The sequence below is a fragment of the Onthophagus taurus genome, chromosome 3 (assembly GCF_036711975.1).
Source record: "Onthophagus taurus isolate NC chromosome 3, IU_Otau_3.0, whole genome shotgun sequence".
Taxonomy (NCBI): Eukaryota; Metazoa; Arthropoda; class Insecta; order Coleoptera; family Scarabaeidae; genus Onthophagus; species Onthophagus taurus.
Genome location: NC_091968.1, coordinates 11,973,910 through 11,993,619, shown reverse-complemented (window position 1 = coordinate 11,993,619; position 19,710 = coordinate 11,973,910).

Sequence of the window (19,710 nt, the reverse complement as noted above, 5' to 3'; positions counted from 1 at the left end):
AAAACGGTATCCGGAGCATGGTACAGAAAAACTTTTACTACAAAAGTTGTAGCAAATTTTGCCCTTAACGCAATGGTCTGTAACATTTTTGCTCCTAGATGCATCAATGTGGAGATTTTTTCAAAAATGTGAAAAATAGAAGAGTGTTGAAAAAAACGGTATCCGGAGCATGGTACAGAAAAACTTTTACTACAAAAGTTGTAGCAAATTGTACCCTTAACGCAATGGTCTGTAACATTTTTGCTCCTAGATGCATCAATGTGGAGAATTTTTCAAAAATGTGAAAAATAGAAGAGTGTTGAAAAAAAACGGTATCCGAAGCATGGTAAAGAAAAACTTTTACTACAAAAGTTGTAGCAAATTGTACCCTTAACGCAATGGTCTGTAACATTTTTGCTCCTAGATGCATCAATGTGGAGAATTTTTCAAAAATGTGAAAAATAGAAGAGTGTTGAAAAAAAACGGTATCCGAAGCATGGTACAGAAAAACTATTACTACAAAATTTGTAGCAAATTGTACCCTTAACGCAATGGTCTGTAACATTTTTGCTCCTAGATGCATCAATGTGGAGATTTTTTCAAAAATGTGAAAAATAGAAGAGTGTTGAAAAAAAGCGGTATTAGAAGCATGGTACAGAAAAACTTTTACTACAAAAGTTGTAGCAAATTGTACCCTTAACGCAATGGTCTGTAACATTTTTGCTCCTAGATGCATCAATGTGGAGAATTTTTCAAAAATGTGAAAAATAGAAGAGTGTTGAAAAAAAACGGTATCCGAAGCATGGTACAGAAAAACTATTACTACAAAATTTGTAGCAAATTGTACCCTTAACGCAATGGTCTGTAACATTTTTGCTTCTAGATGCATCAATGTGTAGAATTTTTCAAAAATGTGAAAATTAGAAGAGTGTTGAAAAAGCACGGTATCCGAAGCATGGTACAGAAAAACTTTTACTACAAAAGTTGTAGCAAATTTTGCCCTCAACGCAATGGTCTGTAACATTTTTGCTCCTAGATGCATCAATATGGAGATTTTTTCAAAAATGTGAAAATTAGAAGAGTGTTGAAAAAGCAGGGTATCCGAAGCATGGTACAGAAAAACTTTTACTACAAAAGTTGTAGCAAATTTTGCCCTTAACGCAATGGTCTGTAACATTTTTGCTCCTAGATGCATCAATGTGGAGATTTTTTCAAAAATGTGAAAAATAGAAGAGTGTTGAAAAAAACGGTATCCGGAGCATGGTACAGAAAAACTTTTACTACAAAAGTTGTAGCAAATTGTACCCTTAACGCAATGGTCTGTAACATTTTTGCTCCTAGATGCATCAATGTGGAGAATTTTTCAAAAATGTGAAAAATAGAAGAGTGTTGAAAAAAAACGGTATCCGAAGCATGGTACAGAAAAACTATTACTACAAAATTTGTAGCAAATTGTACCCTTAACGCAATGGTCTGTAACATTTTTGCTCCTAGATGCATCAATGTGGAGATTTTTTCAAAAATGTGAAAAATAGAAGAGTGTTGAAAAAAAGCGGTATTAGAAGCATGGTACAGAAAAACTTTTACTACAAAAGTTGTAGCAAATTGTACCCTTAACGCAATGGTCTGTAACATTTTTGCTCCTAGATGCATCAATGTGGAGAATTTTTCAAAAATGTGAAAAATAGAAGAGTGTTGAAAAAAAACGGTATCCGAAGCATGGTACAGAAAAACTATTACTACAAAATTTGTAGCAAATTGTACCCTTAACGCAATGGTCTGTAACATTTTTGCTCCTAGATGCATCAATGTGTAGAATTTTTCAAAAATGTGAAAATTAGAAGAGTGTTGAAAAAGCACGGTATCCGAAGCATGGTACAGAAAAACTTTTACTACAAAAGTTGTAGCAAATTTTGCCCTCAACGCAATGGTCTGTAACATTTTTGCTCCTAGATGCATCAATATGGAGATTTTTTCAAAAATGTGAAAATTAGAAGAGTGTTGAAAAAGCAGGGTATCCGAAGCATGGTACAGAAAAACTTTTACTACAAAAGTTGTAGCAAATTTTGCCCTTAACGCAATGGTCTGTAACATTTTTGCTCCTAGATGCATCAATGTGGAGATTTTTTCAAAAATGTGAAAAATAGAAGAGTGTTGAAAAAAACGGTATCCGGAGCATGGTACAGAAAAACTTTTACTACAAAAGTTGTAGCATATTGTACCCTTAACGCAATGGTCTGCAACATTTTTGCTCCTAGATGCATCAATGTGGAGAATTTTTCAAAAATGTGAAAAATAGAAGAGTGTTGAAAAAAAAACGGTATCCGAAGCATGGTACAGAAAAACTATTACTACAAAATTTGTAGCAAATTGTACCCTTAACGCAATGGTCTGTAACATTTTTGCTCCTAGATGCATCAATGTGGAGAATTTTTCAAAAATGTGAAAAATAGAAGAGTGTTGAAAAAAAACGGTATCCGAAGCATGGTACAGAAAAACTATTACTACAAAATTTGTAGCAAATTGTACCCTTAACGCAATGGTCTGTAACATTTTTGCTCCTAGATGCATCAATGTGTAGAATTTTTCAAAAATGTGAAAATTAGAAGAGTGTTGAAAAAGCACGGTATCCGAAGCATGGTACAGAAAAACTTTTACTACAAAAGTTGTAGCAAATTTTGCCCTCAACGCAATGGTCTGTAACATTTTTGCTCCTAGATGCATCAATATGGAGATTTTTTCAAAAATGTGAAAATTAGAAGAGTGTTGAAAAAGCAGGGTATCCGAAGCATGGTACAGAAAAACTTTTACTACAAAAGTTGTAGCAAATTTTGCCCTTAACGCAATGGTCTGTAACATTTTTGCTCCTAGATGCATCAATGTGGAGATTTTTTCAAAAATGTGAAAAATAGAAGAGTGTTGAAAAAAACGGTATCCGGAGCATGGTACAGAAAAACTTTTACTACAAAAGTTGTAGCAAATTGTACCCTTAACGCAATGGTCTGTAACATTTTTGCTCCTAGATGCATCAATGTGGAGAATTTTTCAAAAATGTGAAAAATAGAAGAGTGTTGAAAAAAAAACGGTATCCGAAGCATGGTACAGAAAAACTATTACTACAAAATTTGTAGCAAATTGTACCCTTAACGCAATGGTCTGTAACATTTTTGCTCCTAGATGCATCAATGTGGAGAATTTTTCAAAAATGTGAAAAATAGAAGAGTGTTGAAAAAAAACGGTATCCGAAGCATGGTACAGAAAAACTATTACTACAAAATTTGTAGCAAATTGTACCCTTAACGCAATGGTCTGTAACATTTTTGCTCCTAGATGCATCAATGTGTAGAATTTTTCAAAAATGTGAAAATTAGAAGAGTGTTGAAAAAGCACGGTATCCGAAGCATGGTACAGAAAAACTTTTACTACAAAAGTTGTAGCAAATTTTGCCCTCAACGCAATGGTCTGTAACATTTTTGCTCCTAGATGCATCAATATGGAGATTTTTTCAAAAATGTGAAAATTAGAAGAGTGTTGAAAAAGCAGGGTATCCGAAGCATGGTACAGAAAAACTTTTACTACAAAAGTTGTAGCAAATTTTGCCCTTAACGCAATGGTCTGTAACATTTTTGCTCCTAGATGCATCAATGTGGAGATTTTTTCAAAAATGTGAAAAATAGAAGAGTGTTGAAAAAAACGGTATCCGGAGCATGGTACAGAAAAACTTTTACTACAAAAGTTGTAGCAAATTGTACCCTTAACGCAATGGTCTGTAACATTTTTGCTCCTAGATGCATCAATGTGGAGAATTTTTCAAAAATGTGAAAAATAGAAGAGTGTTGAAAAAAAAACGGTATCCGAAGCATGGTACAGAAAAACTATTACTACAAAATTTGTAGCAAATTGTACCCTTAACGCAATGGTCTGTAACATTTTTGCTCCTAGATGCATCAATGTGGAGAATTTTTCAAAAATGTGAAAAATAGAAGAGTGTTGAAAAAAAACGGTATCCGAAGCATGGTACAGAAAAACTATTACTACAAAATTTGTAGCAAATTGTACCCTTAACGCAATGGTCTGTAACATTTTTGCTCCTAGATGCATCAATGTGTAGAATTTTTCAAAAATGTGAAAATTAGAAGAGTGTTGAAAAAGCACGGTATCCGAAGCATGGTACAGAAAAACTTTTACTACAAAAGTTGTAGCAAATTTTGCCCTCAACGCAATGGTCTGTAACATTTTTGCTCCTAGATGCATCAATATGGAGATTTTTTCAAAAATGTGAAAATTAGAAGAGTGTTGAAAAAGCAGGGTATCCGAAGCATGGTACAGAAAAACTTTTACTACAAAAGTTGTAGCAAATTTTGCCCTTAACGCAATGGTCTGTAACATTTTTGCTCCTAGATGCATCAATGTGGAGATTTTTTCAAAAATGTGAAAAATAGAAGAGTGTTGAAAAAAACGGTATCCGGAGCATGGTACAGAAAAACTTTTACTACAAAAGTTGTAGCAAATTGTACCCTTAACGCAATGGTCTGTAACATTTTTGCTCCTAGATGCATCAATGTGGAGAATTTTTCAAAAATGTGAAAAATAGAAGAGTGTTGAAAAAAAAACGGTATCCGAAGCATGGTACAGAAAAACTATTACTACAAAATTTGTAGCAAATTGTACCCTTAACGCAATGGTCTGTAACATTTTTGCTCCTAGATGCATCAATGTGGAGAATTTTTCAAAAATGTGAAAAATAGAAGAGTGTTGAAAAAAAACGGTATCCGAAGCATGGTACAGAAAAACTATTACTACAAAATTTGTAGCAAATTGTACCCTTAACGCAATGGTCTGTAACATTTTTGCTCCTAGATGCATCAATGTGTAGAATTTTTCAAAAATGTGAAAATTAGAAGAGTGTTGAAAAAGCACGGTATCCGAAGCATGGTACAGAAAAACTTTTACTACAAAAGTTGTAGCAAATTTTGCCCTCAACGCAATGGTCTGTAACATTTTTGCTCCTAGATGCATCAATATGGAGATTTTTTCAAAAATGTGAAAATTAGAAGAGTGTTGAAAAAGCAGGGTATCCGAAGCATGGTACAGAAAAACTTTTACTACAAAAGTTGTAGCAAATTTTGCCCTTAACGCAATGGTCTGTAACATTTTTGCTCCTAGATGCATCAATGTGGAGATTTTTTCAAAAATGTGAAAAATAGAAGAGTGTTGAAAAAAACGGTATCCGGAGCATGGTACAGAAAAACTTTTACTACAAAAGTTGTAGCATATTGTACCCTTAACGCAATGGTCTGCAACATTTTTGCTCCTAGATGCATCAATGTGGAGAATTTTTCAAAAATGTGAAAAATAGAAGAGTGTTGAAAAAAAAACGGTATCCGAAGCATGGTACAGAAAAACTATTACTACAAAATTTGTAGCAAATTGTACCCTTAACGCAATGGTCTGTAACATTTTTGCTCCTAGATGCATCAATGTGGAGAATTTTTCAAAAATGTGAAAAATAGAAGAGTGTTGAAAAAAAACGGTATCCGAAGCATGGTACAGAAAAACTATTACTACAAAATTTGTAGCAAATTGTACCCTTAACGCAATGGTCTGTAACATTTTTGCTCCTAGATGCATCAATGTGTAGAATTTTTCAAAAATGTGAAAATTAGAAGAGTGTTGAAAAAGCACGGTATCCGAAGCATGGTACAGAAAAACTTTTACTACAAAAGTTGTAGCAAATTTTGCCCTCAACGCAATGGTCTGTAACATTTTTGCTCCTAGATGCATCAATATGGAGATTTTTTCAAAAATGTGAAAATTAGAAGAGTGTTGAAAAAGCAGGGTATCCGAAGCATGGTACAGAAAAACTTTTACTACAAAAGTTGTAGCAAATTTTGCCCTTAACGCAATGGTCTGTAACATTTTTGCTCCTAGATGCATCAATGTGGAGATTTTTTCAAAAATGTGAAAAATAGAAGAGTGTTGAAAAAAACGGTATCCGGAGCATGGTACAGAAAAACTTTTACTACAAAAGTTGTAGCAAATTGTACCCTTAACGCAATGGTCTGTAACATTTTTGCTCCTAGATGCATCAATGTGGAGAATTTTTCAAAAATGTGAAAAATAGAAGAGTGTTGAAAAAAAAACGGTATCCGAAGCATGGTACAGAAAAACTATTACTACAAAATTTGTAGCAAATTGTACCCTTAACGCAATGGTCTGTAACATTTTTGCTCCTAGATGCATCAATGTGGAGAATTTTTCAAAAATGTGAAAAATAGAAGAGTGTTGAAAAAAAACGGTATCCGAAGCATGGTACAGAAAAACTATTACTACAAAATTTGTAGCAAATTGTACCCTTAACGCAATGGTCTGTAACATTTTTGCTCCTAGATGCATCAATGTGTAGAATTTTTCAAAAATGTGAAAATTAGAAGAGTGTTGAAAAAGCACGGTATCCGAAGCATGGTACAGAAAAACTTTTACTACAAAAGTTGTAGCAAATTTTGCCCTCAACGCAATGGTCTGTAACATTTTTGCTCCTAGATGCATCAATATGGAGATTTTTTCAAAAATGTGAAAATTAGAAGAGTGTTGAAAAAGCAGGGTATCCGAAGCATGGTACAGAAAAACTTTTACTACAAAAGTTGTAGCAAATTTTGCCCTTAACGCAATGGTCTGTAACATTTTTGCTCCTAGATGCATCAATGTGGAGATTTTTTCAAAAATGTGAAAAATAGAAGAGTGTTGAAAAAAACGGTATCCGGAGCATGGTACAGAAAAACTTTTACTACAAAAGTTGTAGCAAATTGTACCCTTAACGCAATGGTCTGTAACATTTTTGCTCCTAGATGCATCAATGTGGAGAATTTTTCAAAAATGTGAAAAATAGAAGAGTGTTGAAAAAAAAACGGTATCCGAAGCATGGTACAGAAAAACTATTACTACAAAATTTGTAGCAAATTGTACCCTTAACGCAATGGTCTGTAACATTTTTGCTCCTAGATGCATCAATGTGGAGAATTTTTCAAAAATGTGAAAAATAGAAGAGTGTTGAAAAAAAACGGTATCCGAAGCATGGTACAGAAAAACTATTACTACAAAATTTGTAGCAAATTGTACCCTTAACGCAATGGTCTGTAACATTTTTGCTCCTAGATGCATCAATGTGTAGAATTTTTCAAAAATGTGAAAATTAGAAGAGTGTTGAAAAAGCACGGTATCCGAAGCATGGTACAGAAAAACTTTTACTACAAAAGTTGTAGCAAATTTTGCCCTCAACGCAATGGTCTGTAACATTTTTGCTCCTAGATGCATCAATATGGAGATTTTTTCAAAAATGTGAAAATTAGAAGAGTGTTGAAAAAGCAGGGTATCCGAAGCATGGTACAGAAAAACTTTTACTACAAAAGTTGTAGCAAATTTTGCCCTTAACGCAATGGTCTGTAACATTTTTGCTCCTAGATGCATCAATGTGGAGATTTTTTCAAAAATGTGAAAAATAGAAGAGTGTTGAAAAAAACGGTATCCGGAGCATGGTACAGAAAAACTTTTACTACAAAAGTTGTAGCATATTGTACCCTTAACGCAATGGTCTGCAACATTTTTGCTCCTAGATGCATCAATGTGGAGAATTTTTCAAAAATGTGAAAAATAGAAGAGTGTTGAAAAAAAAACGGTATCCGAAGCATGGTACAGAAAAACTATTACTACAAAATTTGTAGCAAATTGTACCCTTAACGCAATGGTCTGTAACATTTTTGCTCCTAGATGCATCAATGTGGAGAATTTTTCAAAAATGTGAAAAATAGAAGAGTGTTGAAAAAAAACGGTATCCGAAGCATGGTACAGAAAAACTATTACTACAAAATTTGTAGCAAATTGTACCCTTAACGCAATGGTCTGTAACATTTTTGCTCCTAGATGCATCAATGTGTAGAATTTTTCAAAAATGTGAAAATTAGAAGAGTGTTGAAAAAGCACGGTATCCGAAGCATGGTACAGAAAAACTTTTACTACAAAAGTTGTAGCAAATTTTGCCCTCAACGCAATGGTCTGTAACATTTTTGCTCCTAGATGCATCAATATGGAGATTTTTTCAAAAATGTGAAAATTAGAAGAGTGTTGAAAAAGCAGGGTATCCGAAGCATGGTACAGAAAAACTTTTACTACAAAAGTTGTAGCAAATTTTGCCCTTAACGCAATGGTCTGTAACATTTTTGCTCCTAGATGCATCAATGTGGAGATTTTTTCAAAAATGTGAAAAATAGAAGAGTGTTGAAAAAAACGGTATCCGGAGCATGGTACAGAAAAACTTTTACTACAAAAGTTGTAGCAAATTGTACCCTTAACGCAATGGTCTGTAACATTTTTGCTCCTAGATGCATCAATGTGGAGAATTTTTCAAAAATGTGAAAAATAGAAGAGTGTTGAAAAAAAAACGGTATCCGAAGCATGGTACAGAAAAACTATTACTACAAAATTTGTAGCAAATTGTACCCTTAACGCAATGGTCTGTAACATTTTTGCTCCTAGATGCATCAATGTGGAGAATTTTTCAAAAATGTGAAAAATAGAAGAGTGTTGAAAAAAAACGGTATCCGAAGCATGGTACAGAAAAACTATTACTACAAAATTTGTAGCAAATTGTACCCTTAACGCAATGGTCTGTAACATTTTTGCTCCTAGATGCATCAATGTGTAGAATTTTTCAAAAATGTGAAAATTAGAAGAGTGTTGAAAAAGCACGGTATCCGAAGCATGGTACAGAAAAACTTTTACTACAAAAGTTGTAGCAAATTTTGCCCTCAACGCAATGGTCTGTAACATTTTTGCTCCTAGATGCATCAATATGGAGATTTTTTCAAAAATGTGAAAATTAGAAGAGTGTTGAAAAAGCAGGGTATCCGAAGCATGGTACAGAAAAACTTTTACTACAAAAGTTGTAGCAAATTTTGCCCTTAACGCAATGGTCTGTAACATTTTTGCTCCTAGATGCATCAATGTGGAGATTTTTTCAAAAATGTGAAAAATAGAAGAGTGTTGAAAAAAACGGTATCCGGAGCATGGTACAGAAAAACTTTTACTACAAAAGTTGTAGCAAATTGTACCCTTAACGCAATGGTCTGTAACATTTTTGCTCCTAGATGCATCAATGTGGAGAATTTTTCAAAAATGTGAAAAATAGAAGAGTGTTGAAAAAAAAACGGTATCCGAAGCATGGTACAGAAAAACTATTACTACAAAATTTGTAGCAAATTGTACCCTTAACGCAATGGTCTGTAACATTTTTGCTCCTAGATGCATCAATGTGGAGAATTTTTCAAAAATGTGAAAAATAGAAGAGTGTTGAAAAAAAACGGTATCCGAAGCATGGTACAGAAAAACTATTACTACAAAATTTGTAGCAAATTGTACCCTTAACGCAATGGTCTGTAACATTTTTGCTCCTAGATGCATCAATGTGTAGAATTTTTCAAAAATGTGAAAATTAGAAGAGTGTTGAAAAAGCACGGTATCCGAAGCATGGTACAGAAAAACTTTTACTACAAAAGTTGTAGCAAATTTTGCCCTCAACGCAATGGTCTGTAACATTTTTGCTCCTAGATGCATCAATATGGAGATTTTTTCAAAAATGTGAAAATTAGAAGAGTGTTGAAAAAGCAGGGTATCCGAAGCATGGTACAGAAAAACTTTTACTACAAAAGTTGTAGCAAATTTTGCCCTTAACGCAATGGTCTGTAACATTTTTGCTCCTAGATGCATCAATGTGGAGATTTTTTCAAAAATGTGAAAAATAGAAGAGTGTTGAAAAAAACGGTATCCGGAGCATGGTACAGAAAAACTTTTACTACAAAAGTTGTAGCAAATTGTACCCTTAACGCAATGGTCTGTAACATTTTTGCTCCTAGATGCATCAATGTGGAGAATTTTTCAAAAATGTGAAAAATAGAAGAGTGTTGAAAAAAAAACGGTATCCGAAGCATGGTACAGAAAAACTATTACTACAAAATTTGTAGCAAATTGTACCCTTAACGCAATGGTCTGTAACATTTTTGCTCCTAGATGCATCAATGTGGAGAATTTTTCAAAAATGTGAAAAATAGAAGAGTGTTGAAAAAAAACGGTATCCGAAGCATGGTACAGAAAAACTATTACTACAAAATTTGTAGCAAATTGTACCCTTAACGCAATGGTCTGTAACATTTTTGCTCCTAGATGCATCAATGTGTAGAATTTTTCAAAAATGTGAAAATTAGAAGAGTGTTGAAAAAGCACGGTATCCGAAGCATGGTACAGAAAAACTTTTACTACAAAAGTTGTAGCAAATTTTGCCCTCAACGCAATGGTCTGTAACATTTTTGCTCCTAGATGCATCAATATGGAGATTTTTTCAAAAATGTGAAAATTAGAAGAGTGTTGAAAAAGCAGGGTATCCGAAGCATGGTACAGAAAAACTTTTACTACAAAAGTTGTAGCAAATTTTGCCCTTAACGCAATGGTCTGTAACATTTTTGCTCCTAGATGCATCAATGTGGAGATTTTTTCAAAAATGTGAAAAATAGAAGAGTGTTGAAAAAAACGGTATCCGGAGCATGGTACAGAAAAACTTTTACTACAAAAGTTGTAGCAAATTGTACCCTTAACGCAATGGTCTGTAACATTTTTGCTCCTAGATGCATCAATGTGGAGAATTTTTCAAAAATGTGAAAAATAGAAGAGTGTTGAAAAAAAAACGGTATCCGAAGCATGGTACAGAAAAACTATTACTACAAAATTTGTAGCAAATTGTACCCTTAACGCAATGGTCTGTAACATTTTTGCTCCTAGATGCATCAATGTGGAGAATTTTTCAAAAATGTGAAAAATAGAAGAGTGTTGAAAAAAAACGGTATCCGAAGCATGGTACAGAAAAACTATTACTACAAAATTTGTAGCAAATTGTACCCTTAACGCAATGGTCTGTAACATTTTTGCTCCTAGATGCATCAATGTGTAGAATTTTTCAAAAATGTGAAAATTAGAAGAGTGTTGAAAAAGCACGGTATCCGAAGCATGGTACAGAAAAACTTTTACTACAAAAGTTGTAGCAAATTTTGCCCTCAACGCAATGGTCTGTAACATTTTTGCTCCTAGATGCATCAATATGGAGATTTTTTCAAAAATGTGAAAATTAGAAGAGTGTTGAAAAAGCAGGGTATCCGAAGCATGGTACAGAAAAACTTTTACTACAAAAGTTGTAGCAAATTTTGCCCTTAACGCAATGGTCATTTTTGCTCCTAGATGCATCAATGTGGAGATTTTTTCAAAAATGTGAAAAATAGAAGAGTGTTGAAAAAAACGGTATCCGGAGCATGGTACAGAAAAACTTTTACTACAAAAGTTGTAGCAAATTGTACCCTTAACGCAATGGTCTGTAACATTTTTGCTCCTAGATGCATCAATGTGGAGAATTTTTCAAAAATGTGAAAAATAGAAGAGTGTTGAAAAAAAACGGTATCCGAAGCATGGTACAGAAAAACTTTTACTACAAAAGTTGTAGCAAATTGTACCCTTAACGCAATGGTCTGTAACATTTTTGCTCCTAGATGCATCAATGTGGAGAATTTTTCAAAAATGTGAAAAATAGAAGAGTGTTGAAAAAAAACGGTATCCGAAGCATGGTACAGAAAAACTATTACTACAAAATTTGTAGCAAATTGTACCCTTAACGCAATGGTCTGTAACATTTTTGCTCCTAGATGCATCAATGTGGAGATTTTTTCAAAAATGTGAAAAATAGAAGAGTGTTGAAAAAAAGCGGTATTAGAAGCATGGTACAGAAAAACTTTTACTACAAAAGTTGTAGCAAATTGTACCCTTAACGCAATGGTCTGTAACATTTTTGCTCCTAGATGCATCAATGTGGAGAATTTTTCAAAAATGTGAAAAATAGAAGAGTGTTGAAAAAAAACGGTATCCGAAGCATGGTACAGAAAAACTATTACTACAAAATTTGTAGCAAATTGTACCCTTAACGCAATGGTCTGTAACATTTTTGCTCCTAGATGCATCAATGTGTAGAATTTTTCAAAAATGTGAAAATTAGAAGAGTGTTGAAAAAGCACGGTATCCGAAGCATGGTACAGAAAAACTTTTACTACAAAAGTTGTAGCAAATTTTGCCCTCAACGCAATGGTCTGTAACATTTTTGCTCCTAGATGCATCAATATGGAGATTTTTTCAAAAATGTGAAAATTAGAAGAGTGTTGAAAAAGCAGGGTATCCGAAGCATGGTACAGAAAAACTTTTACTACAAAAGTTGTAGCAAATTTTGCCCTTAACGCAATGGTCTGTAACATTTTTGCTCCTAGATGCATCAATGTGGAGATTTTTTCAAAAATGTGAAAAATAGAAGAGTGTTGAAAAAAACGGTATCCGGAGCATGGTACAGAAAAACTTTTACTACAAAAGTTGTAGCAAATTGTACCCTTAACGCAATGGTCTGTAACATTTTTGCTCCTAGATGCATCAATGTGGAGAATTTTTCAAAAATGTGAAAAATAGAAGAGTGTTGAAAAAAAACGGTATCCGAAGCATGGTACAGAAAAACTTTTACTACAAAAGTTGTAGCAAATTGTACCCTTAACGCAATGGTCTGTAACATTTTTGCTCCTAGATGCATCAATGTGGAGAATTTTTCAAAAATGTGAAAAATAGAAGAGTGTTGAAAAAAAAACGGTATCCGAAGCATGGTACAGAAAAACTATTACTACAAAATTTGTAGCAAATTGTACCCTTAACGCAATGGTCTGTAACATTTTTGCTCCTAGATGCATCAATGTGGAGATTTTTTCAAAAATGTGAAAAATAGAAGAGTGTTGAAAAAAAGCGGTATTAGAAGCATGGTACAGAAAAACTTTTACTACAAAAGTTGTAGCAAATTGTACCCTTAACGCAATGGTCTGTAACATTTTTGCTCCTAGATGCATCAATGTGGAGATTTTTTCAAAAATGTGAAAATTAGAAGAGTGTTGAAAAAGCACGGTATCCGAAGCATGGTACAGAAAAACTTTTACTACAAAAGTTGTAGCAAATTTTGCCCTTAACGCAATGGTCTGTAACATTTTTGCTCCTAGATGCATCAATGTGGAGATTTTTTCAAAAATGTGAAAAATAGAAGAGTGTTGAAAAAAACGGTATCCGGAGCATGGTACAGAAAAACTTTTACTACAAAAGTTGTAGCAAATTGTACCCTTAACGCAATGGTCTGTAACATTTTTGCTCCTAGATGCATCAATGTGGAGAATTTTTCAAAAATGTGAAAAATAGAAGAGTGTTGAAAAAAAACGGTATCCGAAGCATGGTACAGAAAAACTTTTACTACAAAAGTTGTAGCAAATTGTACCCTTAACGCAATGGTCTGTAACATTTTTGCTCCTAGATGCATCAATGTGGAGAATTTTTCAAAAATGTGAAAAATAGAAGAGTGTTGAAAAAAAACGGTATCCGAAGCATGGTACAGAAAAACTATTACTACAAAATTTGTAGCAAATTGTACCCTTAACGCAATGGTCTGTAACATTTTTGCTCCTAGATGCATCAATGTGGAGATTTTTTCAAAAATGTGAAAAATAGAAGAGTGTTGAAAAAAAGCGGTATTAGAAGCATGGTACAGAAAAACTTTTACTACAAAAGTTGTAGCAAATTGTACCCTTAACGCAATGGTCTGTAATATTTTTGCTCCTAGATGCATCAATGTGGAGATTTTTTCAAAAATGTGAAAATTAGAAGAGTGTTGAAAAAGCACGGTATCCGAAGCATGGTACAGAAAAACTTTTACTACAAAAGTTGTAGCAAATTTTGCCCTTAACGCAATGGTCTCTAACATTTTTGCTCCTAGATGCATCAATGTGGAGATTTTTTCAAAAATGTGAAAAATAGAAGAGTGTTGAAAAAAACGGTATCCGGAGCATGGTACAGAAAAACTTTTACTACAAAAGTTGTAGCAAATTGTACCCTTAACGCAATGGTCTGTAACATTTTTGCTCCTAGATGCATCAATGTGGAGAATTTTTCAAAAATGTGAAAAATAGAAGAGTGTTGAAAAAAAACGGTATCCGAAGCATGGTACAGAAAAACTATTACTACAAAATTTGTAGCAAATTGTACTCTTAACGCAATGGTCTGTAACATTTTTGCTCCTAGATGCATCAATGTGGAGATTTTTTCAAAAATGTGAAAAATAGAAGAGTGTTGAAAAAAAGCGGTATTAGAAGCATGGTACAGAAAAACTTTTACTACAAAAGTTGTAGCAAATTGTACCCTTAACGCAATGGTCTGTAACATTTTTGCTCCTAGATGCATCAATGTGGAGAATTTTTCAAAAATGTGAAAAATAGAAGAGTGTTGAAAAAAAACGGTATCCGAAGCATGGTACAGAAAAACTTTTACTACAAAAGTTGTAGCAAATTGTACCCTTAACGCAATGGTCTGTAACATTTTTGCTCCTAGATGCATCAATGTGGAGAATTTTTCAAAAATGTGAAAAATAGAAGAGTGTTGAAAAAAAACGGTATCCGAAGCATGGTACAGAAAAACTATTACTACAAAATTTGTAGCAAATTGTACCCTTAACGCAATGGTCTGTAACATTTTTGCTCCTAGATGCATCAATGTGGAGATTTTTTCAAAAATGTGAAAAATAGAAGAGTGTTGAAAAAAAGCGGTATTAGAAGCATGGTACAGAAAAACTTTTACTACAAAAGTTGTAGCAAATTGTACCCTTAACGCAATGGTCTGTAATATTTTTGCTCCTAGATGCATCAATGTGGAGATTTTTTCAAAAATGTGAAAATTAGAAGAGTGTTGAAAAAGCACGGTATCCGAAGCATGGTACAGAAAAACTTTTACTACAAAAGTTGTAGCAAATTTTGCCCTTAACGCAATGGTCTCTAACATTTTTGCTCCTAGATGCATCAATGTGGAGATTTTTTCAAAAATGTGAAAAATAGAAGAGTGTTGAAAAAAACGGTATCCGGAGCATGGTACAGAAAAACTTTTACTACAAAAGTTGTAGCAAATTGTACCCTTAACGCAATGGTCTGTAACATTTTTGCTCCTAGATGCATCAATGTGGAGAATTTTTCAAAAATGTGAAAAATAGAAGAGTGTTGAAAAAAAACGGTATCCGAAGCATGGTACAGAAAAACTATTACTACAAAATTTGTAGCAAATTGTACTCTTAACGCAATGGTCTGTAACATTTTTGCTCCTAGATGCATCAATGTGGAGATTTTTTCAAAAATGTGAAAAATAGAAGAGTGTTGAAAAAAAGCGGTATTAGAAGCATGGTACAGAAAAACTTTTACTACAAAAGTTGTAGCAAATTGTACCCTTAACGCAATGGTCTGTAACATTTTTGCTCCTAGATGCATCAATATGGAGATTTTTTCAAAAATGTGAAAATTAGAAGAGTGTAGAAAAAGCAGGGTAAACGAAGCATGGTACAGAAAAACTTTTACTACAAAAGTTGTAGCAAATTTTGCCCTTAACGCAATGGTCTGTAACATTTTTGCTCCTAGATGCATCAATGTGGAGAATTTTTCAAAAATGTGAAAAATAGAAGAGTGTTGAAAAAAAACGGTATCCGAAGCATGGTACAGAAAAACTTTTACTACAAAAGTTGTAGCAAATTGTACCCTTAACGCAATGGTCTGTAACATTTTTGCTCCTAGATGCATCAATATGGAGATTTTTTCAAAAATGTGAAAATTAGAAGAGTGTTGAAAAAGCAGGGTAAACGAAGCATGGTACAGAAAAACTTTTACTACAAAAGTTGTAGCAAATTGTACCCTTAACGCAATGGTCTGTAACATTTTTGCTCCTAGATGCATCAATGTGGAGAATTTTTCAAAAATGTGAAAAATAGAAGAGTGTTGAAAAAAAACGGTATCCGAAGCATGGTACAGAAAAACTATTACTACAAAATTTGTAGCAAATTGTACTCTTAACGCAATGGTCTGTAACATTTTTGCTCCTAGATGCATCAATGTGGAGATTTTTTCAAAAATGTGAAAAATAGAAGAGTGTTGAAAAAAAGCGGTATTAGAAGCATGGTACAGAAAAACTTTTACTACAAAAGTTGTAGCAAATTGTACCCTTAACGCAATGGTCTGTAACATTTTTGCTCCTAGATGCATCAATATGGAGATTTTTTCAAAAATGTGAAAATTAGAAGAGTGTTGAAAAAGCAGGGTAAACGAAGCATGGTACAGAAAAACTTTTACTACAAAAGTTGTAGCAAATTGTACCCTTAACGCAATGGTCTGTAACATTTTTGCTCCTAGATGCATCAATGTGGAGAATTTTTCAAAAATGTGAAAAATAGAAGAGTGTTGAAAAAAAACGGTATCCGAAGCATGGTACAGAAAAACTTTTACTACAAAAGTTGTAGCAAATTGTACCCTTAACGCAATGGTCTGTAACATTTTTGCTCCTAGATGCATCAATGTGGAGATTTTTTCAAAAATGTGAAAAATAGAAGAGTGTTGAAAAAAAGCGGTATTAGAAGCATGGTACAGAAAAACTTTTACTACAAAAGTTGTAGCAAATTGTACCCTTAACGCAATGGTCTGTAACATTTTTGCTCCTAGATGCATCAATGTGGAGAATTTTTCAAAAATGTGAAAAATAGAAGAGTGTTGAAAAAAAACGGTATCCGAAGCATGGTACAGAAAAACTATTACTACAAAATTTGTAGCAAATTGTACTCTTAACGCAATGGTCTGTAACATTTTTGCTCCTAGATGCATCAATGTGGAGATTTTTTCAAAAATGTGAAAAATAGAAGAGTGTTGAAAAAAAGCGGTATTAGAAGCATGGTACAGAAAAACTTTTACTACAAAAGTTGTAGCAAATTGTACCCTTAACGCAATGGTCTGTAACATTTTTGCTCCTAGATGCATCAATGTGGAGAATTTTTCAAAAATGTGAAAATTAGAAGAGTGTTGAAAAAAAACGGTATCCGAAGCATGGTACAGAAAATTTCTTTTACTACAAAAGTTGTAGCAAATTGTACCCTTAACGCAATGGTCTGTAACATTTTTGCTCCTAGATGCATCAATGTGGAGAATTTTTCAAAAATGTGAAAAATAGAAGAGTGTTGAAAAAGCAGGGTATCCGAAGCATGGTACAGAAAAACTTTTACTACAAAAGTTGTAGCAAATTTTGCCCTTAACGCAATGGTCTGTAACATTTTTGCTCCTAGATGCATCAATGTGGAGATTTTTTCAAAAATGTGAAAAATAGAAGAGTGTTGAAAAAAACGGTATCCGGAGCATGGTACAGAAAAACTTTTACTACAAAAGTTGTAGCAAATTGTACCCTTAACGCAATGGTCTGTAACATTTTTGCTCCTAGATGCATCAATGTGGAGAATTTTTCAAAAATGTGAAAAATAGAAGAGTGTTGAAAAAAAACGGTATCCGAAGCATGGTACAGAAAAACTTTTACTACAAAAGTTGTAGCAAATTGTACCCTTAACGCAATGGTCTGTAACATTTTTGCTCCTAGATGCATCAATGTGGAGAATTTTTCAGAAATGTGAAAAATAGAAGAGTGTTGAAAAAAAACGGTATCCGAAGCATGGTACAGAAAAACTATTACTACAAAATTTGTAGCAAATTGTACCCTTAACGCAATGGTCTGTAACATTTTTGCTCCTAGATGCATCAATGTGGAGATTTTTTCAAAAATGTGAAAAATAGAAGAGTGTTGAAAAAGCAGGGTATCCGAAGCATGGTACAGAAAAACTTTTACTACAAAAGTTGTAGCAAATTTTGCCCTTAACGCAATGGTCTGTAACATTTTTGCTCCTAGATGCATCAATGTGGAGAATTTTTCAAAAATGTGAAAAATAGAAGAGTGTTGAAAAAAAACGGTATCCGAAGCATGGTACAGAAAAACTTTTACTACAAAAGTTGTAGCAAATTGTACCCTTAACGCAATGGTCTGTAACATTTTTGCTCCTAGATGCATCAATGTGGAGAATTTTTCAAAAATGTGAAAAATAGAAGAGTGTTGAAAAAAAACGGTATCCGAAGCATGGTACAGAAAAACTATTACTACAAAATTTGTAGCAAATTGTACCCTTAACGCAATGGTCTGTAACATTTTTGCTCCTAGATGCATCAATGTGGAGATTTTTTCAAAAATGTGAAAAATAGAAGAGTGTTGAAAAAAAGCGGTATTAGAAGCATGGTACAGAAAAACTTTTACTACAAAAGTTGTAGCAAATTGTACCCTTAACGCAATGGTCTGTAACATTTTTGCTCCTAGATGCATCAATGTGGAGAATTTTTCAAAAATGTGAAAAATAGAAGAGTGTTGAAAAAAAACGGTATCCGAAGCATGGTACAGAAAAACTATTACTACAAAATTTGTAGCAAATTGTACCCTTAACGCAATGGTCTGTAACATTTTTGCTCCTAGATGCATCAATGTGTAGAATTTTTCAAAAATGTGAAAATTAGAAGAGTGTTGAAAAAGCACGGTATCCGAAGCATGGTACAGAAAAACTTTTACTACAAAAGTTGTAGCAAATTTTGCCCTCAACGCAATGGTCTGTAACATTTTTGCTCCTAGATGCATCAATATGGAGATTTTTTCAAAAATGTGAAAATTAGAAGAGTGTTGAAAAAGCAGGGTATCCGAAGCATGGTACAGAAAAACTTTTACTACAAAAGTTGTAGCAAATTTTGCCCTTAACGCAATGGTCTGTAACATTTTTGCTCCTAGATGCATCAATGTGGAGATTTTTTCAAAAATGTGAAAAATAGAAGAGTGTTGAAAAAAACGGTATCCGGAGCATGGTACAGAAAAACTTTTACTACAAAAGTTGTAGCAAATTGTACCCTTAACGCAATGGTCTGTAACATTTTTGCTCCTAGATGCATCAATGTGGAGAATTTTTCAAAAATGTGAAAAATAGAAGAGTGTTGAAAAAAAAACGGTATCCGAAGCATGGTACAGAAAAACTATTACTACAAAATTTGTAGCAAATTGTACCCTTAACGCAATGGTCTGTAACATTTTTGCTCCTAGATGCATCAATGTGGAGATTTTTTCAAAAATGTGAAAAATAGAAGAGTGTTGAAAAAAAGCGGTATTAGAAGCATGGTACAGAAAAACTTTTACTACAAAAGTTGTAGCAAATTGTACCCTTAACGCAATGGTCTGTAACATTTTTGCTCCTAGATGCATCAATGTGGAGAATTTTTCAAAAATGTGAAAATTAGAAGAGTGTTGAAAAAAAACGGTATCCGAAGCATGGTACAGAAAATTTCTTTTACTACAAAAGTTGTAGCAAATTGTACCCTTAACGCAATGGTCTGTAACATTTTTGCTCCTAGATGCATCAATGTGGAGAATTTTTCAAAAATGTGAAAAATAGAAGAGTGTTGAAAAAGCAGGGTATCCGAAGCATGGTACAGAAAAACTTTTACTACAAAAGTTGTAGCAAATTTTGCCCTTAACGCAATGGTCTGTAACATTTTTGCTCCTAGATGCATCAATGTGGAGATTTTTTCAAAAATGTGAAAAATAGAAGAGTGTTGAAAAAAACGGTATCCGGAGCATGGTACAGAAAAACTTTTACTACAAAAGTTGTAGCAAATTGTACCCTTAACGCAATGGTCTGTAACATTTTTGCTCCTAGATGCATCAATGTGGAGAATTTTTCAAAAATGTGAAAAA